Below are 7,091 nucleotides of genomic sequence, written 5' to 3'. Positions count from 1 at the left end.
CCCTCCTCTGCAGCCTCTCTTCCTTCTGATTTCCCGCTCCTTCCCTCCTCTGCAGCCTCTCTTTCTTCTGATTTCCCGCTCCTTCCCTTCTCTGCAGCCTCTCTTCCTTCTGATTTCCCGCTCCTTCCCTCCTCTGCAGCCTCTCTTCCTTCTGATTTCCCGCTCCTTCCCTCCTCTGCAGCGCCTCTTCCTTCTGATTTCCCGCTCCTTCCCTTCTCTGCAGCCTCTCCTCCTTCTGATTTCCCGCTCCTTCCCTTCTCTGCAGCCTCTCCTTCTGATTTCCCGCTCCTTCCCTTCTCTGCAGCCTCTCCTCCTTCTGATTTCCCGCTCCTTCCCTTCTCTGCAGCCTCTCTTCCTATTGATTTCCTGCTCCTTCCCTCCTCTGCAGCTTCTCTTCCTTCTGATTTCCCGCTCCTTCCCTTCTCTGCAGCCTCTTCCTTCTGATTTCCCGCTCCTTCCCTTCTCTGCAGCCTCTTCCTTCTGATTTCCCACTCCTTCTCTCCTCTGCAGCCTCTCTTCCTTCTGATTTCCTGCTCCTTCCCTCCTCTGCAGCTTCTCTTCCTATTGATTTCCCGCTCCTTCCCTCCTCTGCAGCGTCTTTTCCTATTGATTTCCCGCTCCTTCCCTCCTCTGCAGCCTCTCTTCCTTCTGATTTCCCGCTCCTTCCCTCCTCTGCAGACTCTCTTTCTTCTGATTTCCCGCTCCTTCCCTTCTCTGCAGCCTCTCTTCCTATTGATTTCCCGCTCCTTCCCTCCTCTGCAGCTTCTCTTCCTTCTGATTTCCCGCTCCTTCCCTTCTCTGCAGCGCTTCTTCCTTCTGATTTCCCGCTCCTTCCCTTCTCTGCAGCCTCTCTTTCTTCTGATTTCCCGCTCCTTCCCTCCTCTGCAGCCTCTCTTCCTTCTGATTTCCTGCTCCTTCCCTTCTCTGCAGCCTCTCTTCCTTCTGATTTCCCGCTCCTTCCCTCCTCTGCAGCCTCTCTTCCTTCTGATTTCCCACTCCTTCCCTCCTCTGCAGCTTTTCCTCCTTCTGATTTCCCGCTCCTTCCCTCCTCTGCAGCGCCTCTTCCTTCTGATTTCCCGCTCCTTCCCTTCTCTGCAGCCTCTTCCTTCTGATTTCCCGCTCCTTCCCTTCTCTGCAGCCTCTCCTTCTGATTTCCCGCTCCTTCCCTTCTCTGCAGCCTCTCCTCCTTCTGATTTCCCGCTCCTTCCCTTCTCTGCAGCCTCTCCTCCTTCTGATTTCCTGCTCCTTCCCTCCTCTGCAGCGCTTCTTCCTTCTGATTTCCCGCTCCTTCCCTTCTCTGCAGCCTCTTCCTTCTGATTTCCCGCTCCTTCCCTTCTCTGCAGCCTCTCCTTCTGATTTCCCGCTCCTTCCCTTCTCTGCAGCCTCTCCTCCTTCTGATTTCCCGCTCCTTCCCTTCTCTGCAGCCTCTCTTCCTTCTGATTTCCCGCTCCTTCCCTCCTCTGCAGCCTCTTCCTTCTGATTTCCCGCTCCTTCCCTTCTCTGCAGCCTCTCTTCCTTCTGATTTCCCGCTCCTTCCCTTCTCTGCAGCCTCTCTTCCTTCTGATTTCCCGCTCCTTCCCACCTCTGCAGCGTCTCTTCCTTCTGATTTCCCGCTCCTTACCTTCTCTGCAGCCTCTTCCTTCTGATTTCCCGCTCCTTCCCTTCTCTGCAGCCTCTCTTCCTTCTGATTTCCCGCTCCTTCCCACCTCTGCAGCGTCTCTTCCTTCTGATTTCCCGCTCCTTCCCTTCTCTGCAGCCTCTCCTTCTGATTTCCTGCTCCTCCCTTTCTCTGCAGCCTCTCTTCCTTCTGATTTCCCGCTCCTTCCCTTCTCTGCAGCCTCTCCTTCTGATTTCCCGCTCCTTCCCTTCTCTGCAGCCTCTCTTCCTTCTGATTTCCCGCTCCTTCCCTTCTCTGCAGCCTCTCCTTCTGATTTCCCGCTCCTTCCCTTCTCTGCAGCCTCTCTTCCTTCTGATTTCCCGCTCCTTCCCTCCTCTGCAGCCTCTCCTCCTTCTGATTTCCCGCTCCTTCCCTTCTCTGCAGCCTCTCCTCCTTCTGATTTCCCGCTCCTTCCCTCCTCTGCAGCGCTTCTTCCTTCTGATTTCCCGCTCCTTCCCTTCTCTGCAGCCTCTTCCTTCTGATTTCCCGCTCCTTCCCTTCTCTGCAGCCTCTCCTTCTGATTTCCCGCTCCTTCCCTTCTCTGCAGCCTCTCCTCCTTCTGATTTCCTGCTCCTTCCCTTCTCTGCAGCCTCTTCCTTCTGATTTCCCGCTCCTTCCCTCCTCTGCAGCCTCTCTTCCTTCTGATTTCCCGCTCCTTCCCTTCTCTGCAGCCTCTCTTCCTTCTGATTTCCCGCTCCTTCCCTTCTCTGCAGCCTCTCCTTCTGATTTCCTGCTCCTCCCTTTCTCTGCAGCCTCTCTTCCTTCTGATTTCCCGCTCCTTCCCTTCTCTGCAGCCTCTCCTTCTGATTTCCCGCTCCTTCCCTTCTCTGCAGCCTCTCCTCCTTCTGATTTCCCGCTCCTTCCCTCCTCTGCAGCGCTTCTTCCTTCTGATTTCCCGCTCCTTCCCTCCTCTGCAGCCTCTCTTTCTTCTGATTTCCCGCTCCTTCCCTTCTCTGCAGCCTCTCTTCCTTCTGATTTCCCGCTCCTTCCCTTCTCTGCAGCCTCTCCTCCTTCTGATTTCCTGCTCCTTCCCTTCTCTGCAGCCTCTTCCTTCTGATTTCCCGCTCCTTCCCTCCTCTGCAGCCTCTCTTCCTTCTGATTTCCCGCTCCTTCCCTCCTCTGCAGCTTCTCTTCCTATTGATTTCCCGCTCCTTCCCTCCTCTGCAGCGTCTTTTCCTATTGATTTCCCGCTCCTTCCCTCCTTTGCAGCCTCTCTTCCTTCTGATTTCCCGCTCCTTCCCTCCTCTGCAGCCTCTCTTCCTTCTGATTTCCCGCTCCTTCCCTCCTCTGCAGCCTCTCTTCCTTCTGATTTCCTGCTCCTTCCCTTCTCTGCAGCCTCTCCTTCTGATTTCCTGCTCCTCCCTTTCTCTGCAGCCTCTCTTCCTTCTGATTTCCCGCTCCTTCCCTTCTCTGCAGCCTCTCCTTCTGATTTCCCGCTCCTTCCCTTCTCTGCAGCCTCTCCTCCTTCTGATTTCCTGCTCCTTCCCTTCTCTGCAGCCTCTCCTCCTTCTGATTTCCCGCTCCTTCCCTCCTCTGCAGCGCTTCTTCCTTCTGATTTCCCGCTCCTTCCCTCCTCTGCAGCCTCTCTTTCTTCTGATTTCCCGCTCCTTCCCTTCTCTGCAGCCTCTCTTCCTTCTGATTTCCCACTCCTTCCCTCCTCTGCAGCCTTTCCTCCTTCTGATTTCCCGCTCCTTCCCTCCTCTGCAGCGCCTCTTCCTTCTGATTTCCCGCTCCTTCCCTTCTCTGCAGCCTCTTCCTTCTGATTTCCCGCTCCTTCCCTTCTCTGCAGCCTCTCCTCCTTCTGATTTCCCGCTCCTTCCCTTCTCTGCAGCCTCTTCCTTCTGATTTCCCGCTCCTTCCCTCCTCTGCAGCGCCTCTTCCTTCTGATTTCCTGCTCCTTCCCTTCTCTGCAGCCTCTTCCTTCTGATTTCCCGCTCTTTCCCTCCTCTGCAGCCTCTCTTTCTTCTGATTTCCCGCTCCTCCCTTTCTCTGCAGCCTCTCTTCCTTCTGATTTCCTGCTCCTTCCCTTCTCTGCAGCCTCTTCCTTCTGATTTCCCACTCCTACCCTCCTCTGCAGACTCTCTTTCTTCTGATTTCCCGCTCCTTCCCTTCTCTGCAGCCTCTCTTCTTTCTGATTTCCCGCTCCTCCCTTTCTCTGCAGCCTCTCTTCCTTCTGATTTCCCGCTCCTTCCCATCTCTGCAGACTCTCCTCCTTCTGATTTCCCGCTCCTTCCCTTCTCTGCAGCCTTTCTTCCTTCTGATTTCCCGCTCCTTCCCTTCTCTGCAGCCTCTCCTCCTTCTGATTTCCCGCTCCTTCCCTTCTCTGCAGCCTTTCTTCCTTCTGATTTCCCGCTCCTTCCCATCTCTGCAGCCTCTCCTCCTTCTGATTTCCCGCTCCTTCCCTTCTCTGCAGCCTTTCTTCCTTCTGATTTCCCGCTCCTTCCCTTCTCTGCAGCGCCTCTTCCTTCTGATTTCCCGCTCCTTCCCTCCTCTGCAGCGCCTCTTCCTTCTGATTTCCCGCTCCTTCCCTTCTCTGCAGCCTCTTCCTTCTGATTTCCCGCTCCTTCCCTTCTCTGCAGCCTCTTCCTTCTGATTTCCCACTCCTTCCCTCCTCTGCAGCCTCTCTTCCTTCTGATTTCCCGCTCCTTCCCTCCTCTGCAGCCTCTTCCTTCTGATTTCCCGCTCCTTCCCTTCTCTGCAGCCTCTCTTCCTTCTGATTTCCTGCTCCTTCCCTTCTCTGCAGCCTCTTCCTTCTGATTTCCTGCTCCTTCCCTTCTCTGCAGCCTCTTCCTTCTGATTTCCCGCTCCTTCCCTTCTCTGCAGCCTCTCTTCCTTCTGATTTCCCGCTCCTTCTCTGCAGCCTCTCTTCCTTCTGATTTCCCGCTCCTTCCCTCCTCTGCAGCGTCTCTTCCTTCTGATTTCCCGCTCCTTCCCTCCTCTGCAGCCTCTTCCTTCTGATTTCCCGCTCCTTCCCTTCTCTGCAGCCTCTTCCTTCTGATTTCCCACTCCTTCTCTCCTCTGCAGCCTCTTCCTTCTGATTTCCCACTCCTTCTCTCCTCTGCAGCCTCTCTTCCTTCTGATTTCCTGCTCCTTCCCTCCTCTGCAGCTTCTCTTCCTATTGATTTCCCGCTCCTTCCCTCCTCTGCAGCGTCTTTTCCTATTGATTTCCCGCTCCTTCCCTCCTCTGCAGCCTCTCTTCCTTCTGATTTCCCGCTCCTTCCCTCCTCTGCAGACTCTCTTTCTTCTGATTTCCCGCTCCTTCCCTTCTCTGCAGCCTCTCTTCCTATTGATTTCCCGCTCCTTCCCTTCTCTGCAGCGCTTCTTCCTTCTGATTTCCCGCTCCTTCCCTTCTCTGCAGCCTCTCTTTCTTCTGATTTCCCGCTCCTTCCCTCCTCTGCAGCCTCTCTTCCTTCTGATTTCCTGCTCCTTCCCTTCTCTGCAGCCTCTCTTCCTTCTGATTTCCCGCTCCTTCCCTCCTCTGCAGCCTCTCTTCCTTCTGATTTCCCACTCCTTCCCTCCTCTGCAGCTTTTCCTCCTTCTGATTTCCCGCTCCTTCCCTCCTCTGCAGCGCCTCTTCCTTCTGATTTCCCGCTCCTTCCCTTCTCTGCAGCCTCTTCCTTCTGATTTCCCGCTCCTTCCCTTCTCTGCAGCCTCTCCTTCTGATTTCCCGCTCCTTCCCTTCTCTGCAGCCTCTCCTCCTTCTGATTTCCCGCTCCTTCCCTTCTCTGCAGCCTCTCCTCCTTCTGATTTCCTGCTCCTTCCCTCCTCTGCAGCGCTTCTTCCTTCTGATTTCCCGCTCCTTCCCTTCTCTGCAGCCTCTTCCTTCTGATTTCCCGCTCCTTCCCTTCTCTGCAGCCTCTCCTTCTGATTTCCCGCTCCTTCCCTTCTCTGCAGCCTCTCCTCCTTCTGATTTCCCGCTCCTTCCCTTCTCTGCAGCCTCTCTTCCTTCTGATTTCCCGCTCCTTCCCTCCTCTGCAGCCTCTTCCTTCTGATTTCCCGCTCCTTCCCTTCTCTGCAGCCTCTCTTCCTTCTGATTTCCCGCTCCTTCCCTTCTCTGCAGCCTCTCTTCCTTCTGATTTCCCGCTCCTTCCCACCTCTGCAGCGTCTCTTCCTTCTGATTTCCCGCTCCTTACCTTCTCTGCAGCCTCTTCCTTCTGATTTCCCGCTCCTTCCCTTCTCTGCAGCCTCTCTTCCTTCTGATTTCCCGCTCCTTCCCACCTCTGCAGCGTCTCTTCCTTCTGATTTCCCGCTCCTTCCCTTCTCTGCAGCCTCTCCTTCTGATTTCCTGCTCCTCCCTTTCTCTGCAGCCTCTCTTCCTTCTGATTTCCCGCTCCTTCCCTTCTCTGCAGCCTCTCCTTCTGATTTCCCGCTCCTTCCCTTCTCTGCAGCCTCTCCTTCTGATTTCCCGCTCCTTCCCTTCTCTGCAGCCTCTCTTCCTTCTGATTTCCCGCTCCTTCCCTTCTCTGCAGCCTCTCCTTCTGATTTCCCGCTCCTTCCCTTCTCTGCAGCCTCTCTTCCTTCTGATTTCCCGCTCCTTCCCTCCTCTGCAGCCTCTCCTCCTTCTGATTTCCCGCTCCTTCCCTTCTCTGCAGCCTCTCCTCCTTCTGATTTCCCGCTCCTTCCCTCCTCTGCAGCGCTTCTTCCTTCTGATTTCCCGCTCCTTCCCTTCTCTGCAGCCTCTTCCTTCTGATTTCCCGCTCCTTCCCTTCTCTGCAGCCTCTCCTTCTGATTTCCCGCTCCTTCCCTTCTCTGCAGCCTCTCCTCCTTCTGATTTCCTGCTCCTTCCCTTCTCTGCAGCCTCTTCCTTCTGATTTCCCGCTCCTTCCCTCCTCTGCAGCCTCTCTTCCTTCTGATTTCCCGCTCCTTCCCTTCTCTGCAGCCTCTCTTCCTTCTGATTTCCCGCTCCTTCCCTTCTCTGCAGCCTCTCCTTCTGATTTCCTGCTCCTCCCTTTCTCTGCAGCCTCTCTTCCTTCTGATTTCCCGCTCCTTCCCTTCTCTGCAGCCTCTCCTTCTGATTTCCCGCTCCTTCCCTTCTCTGCAGCCTCTCCTCCTTCTGATTTCCTGCTCCTTCCCTTCTCTGCAGCCTCTCCTCCTTCTGATTTCCCGCTCCTTCCCTCCTCTGCAGCGCTTCTTCCTTCTGATTTCCCGCTCCTTCCCTCCTCTGCAGCCTCTCTTTCTTCTGATTTCCCGCTCCTTCCCTTCTCTGCAGCCTCTCTTCCTTCTGATTTCCCGCTCCTTCCCTTCTCTGCAGCCTCTCCTCCTTCTGATTTCCTGCTCCTTCCCTTCTCTGCAGCCTCTTCCTTCTGATTTCCCGCTCCTTCCCTCCTCTGCAGCCTCTCTTCCTTCTGATTTCCCGCTCCTTCCCTCCTCTGCAGCTTCTCTTCCTATTGATTTCCCGCTCCTTCCCTCCTCTGCAGCGTCTTTTCCTATTGAT

The sequence above is a fragment of the Leptodactylus fuscus genome, chromosome 4 (assembly GCF_031893055.1).
Source record: "Leptodactylus fuscus isolate aLepFus1 chromosome 4, aLepFus1.hap2, whole genome shotgun sequence".
Taxonomy (NCBI): domain Eukaryota; kingdom Metazoa; phylum Chordata; class Amphibia; order Anura; family Leptodactylidae; genus Leptodactylus; species Leptodactylus fuscus.
This window is presented reverse-complemented; position numbering follows the sequence as displayed.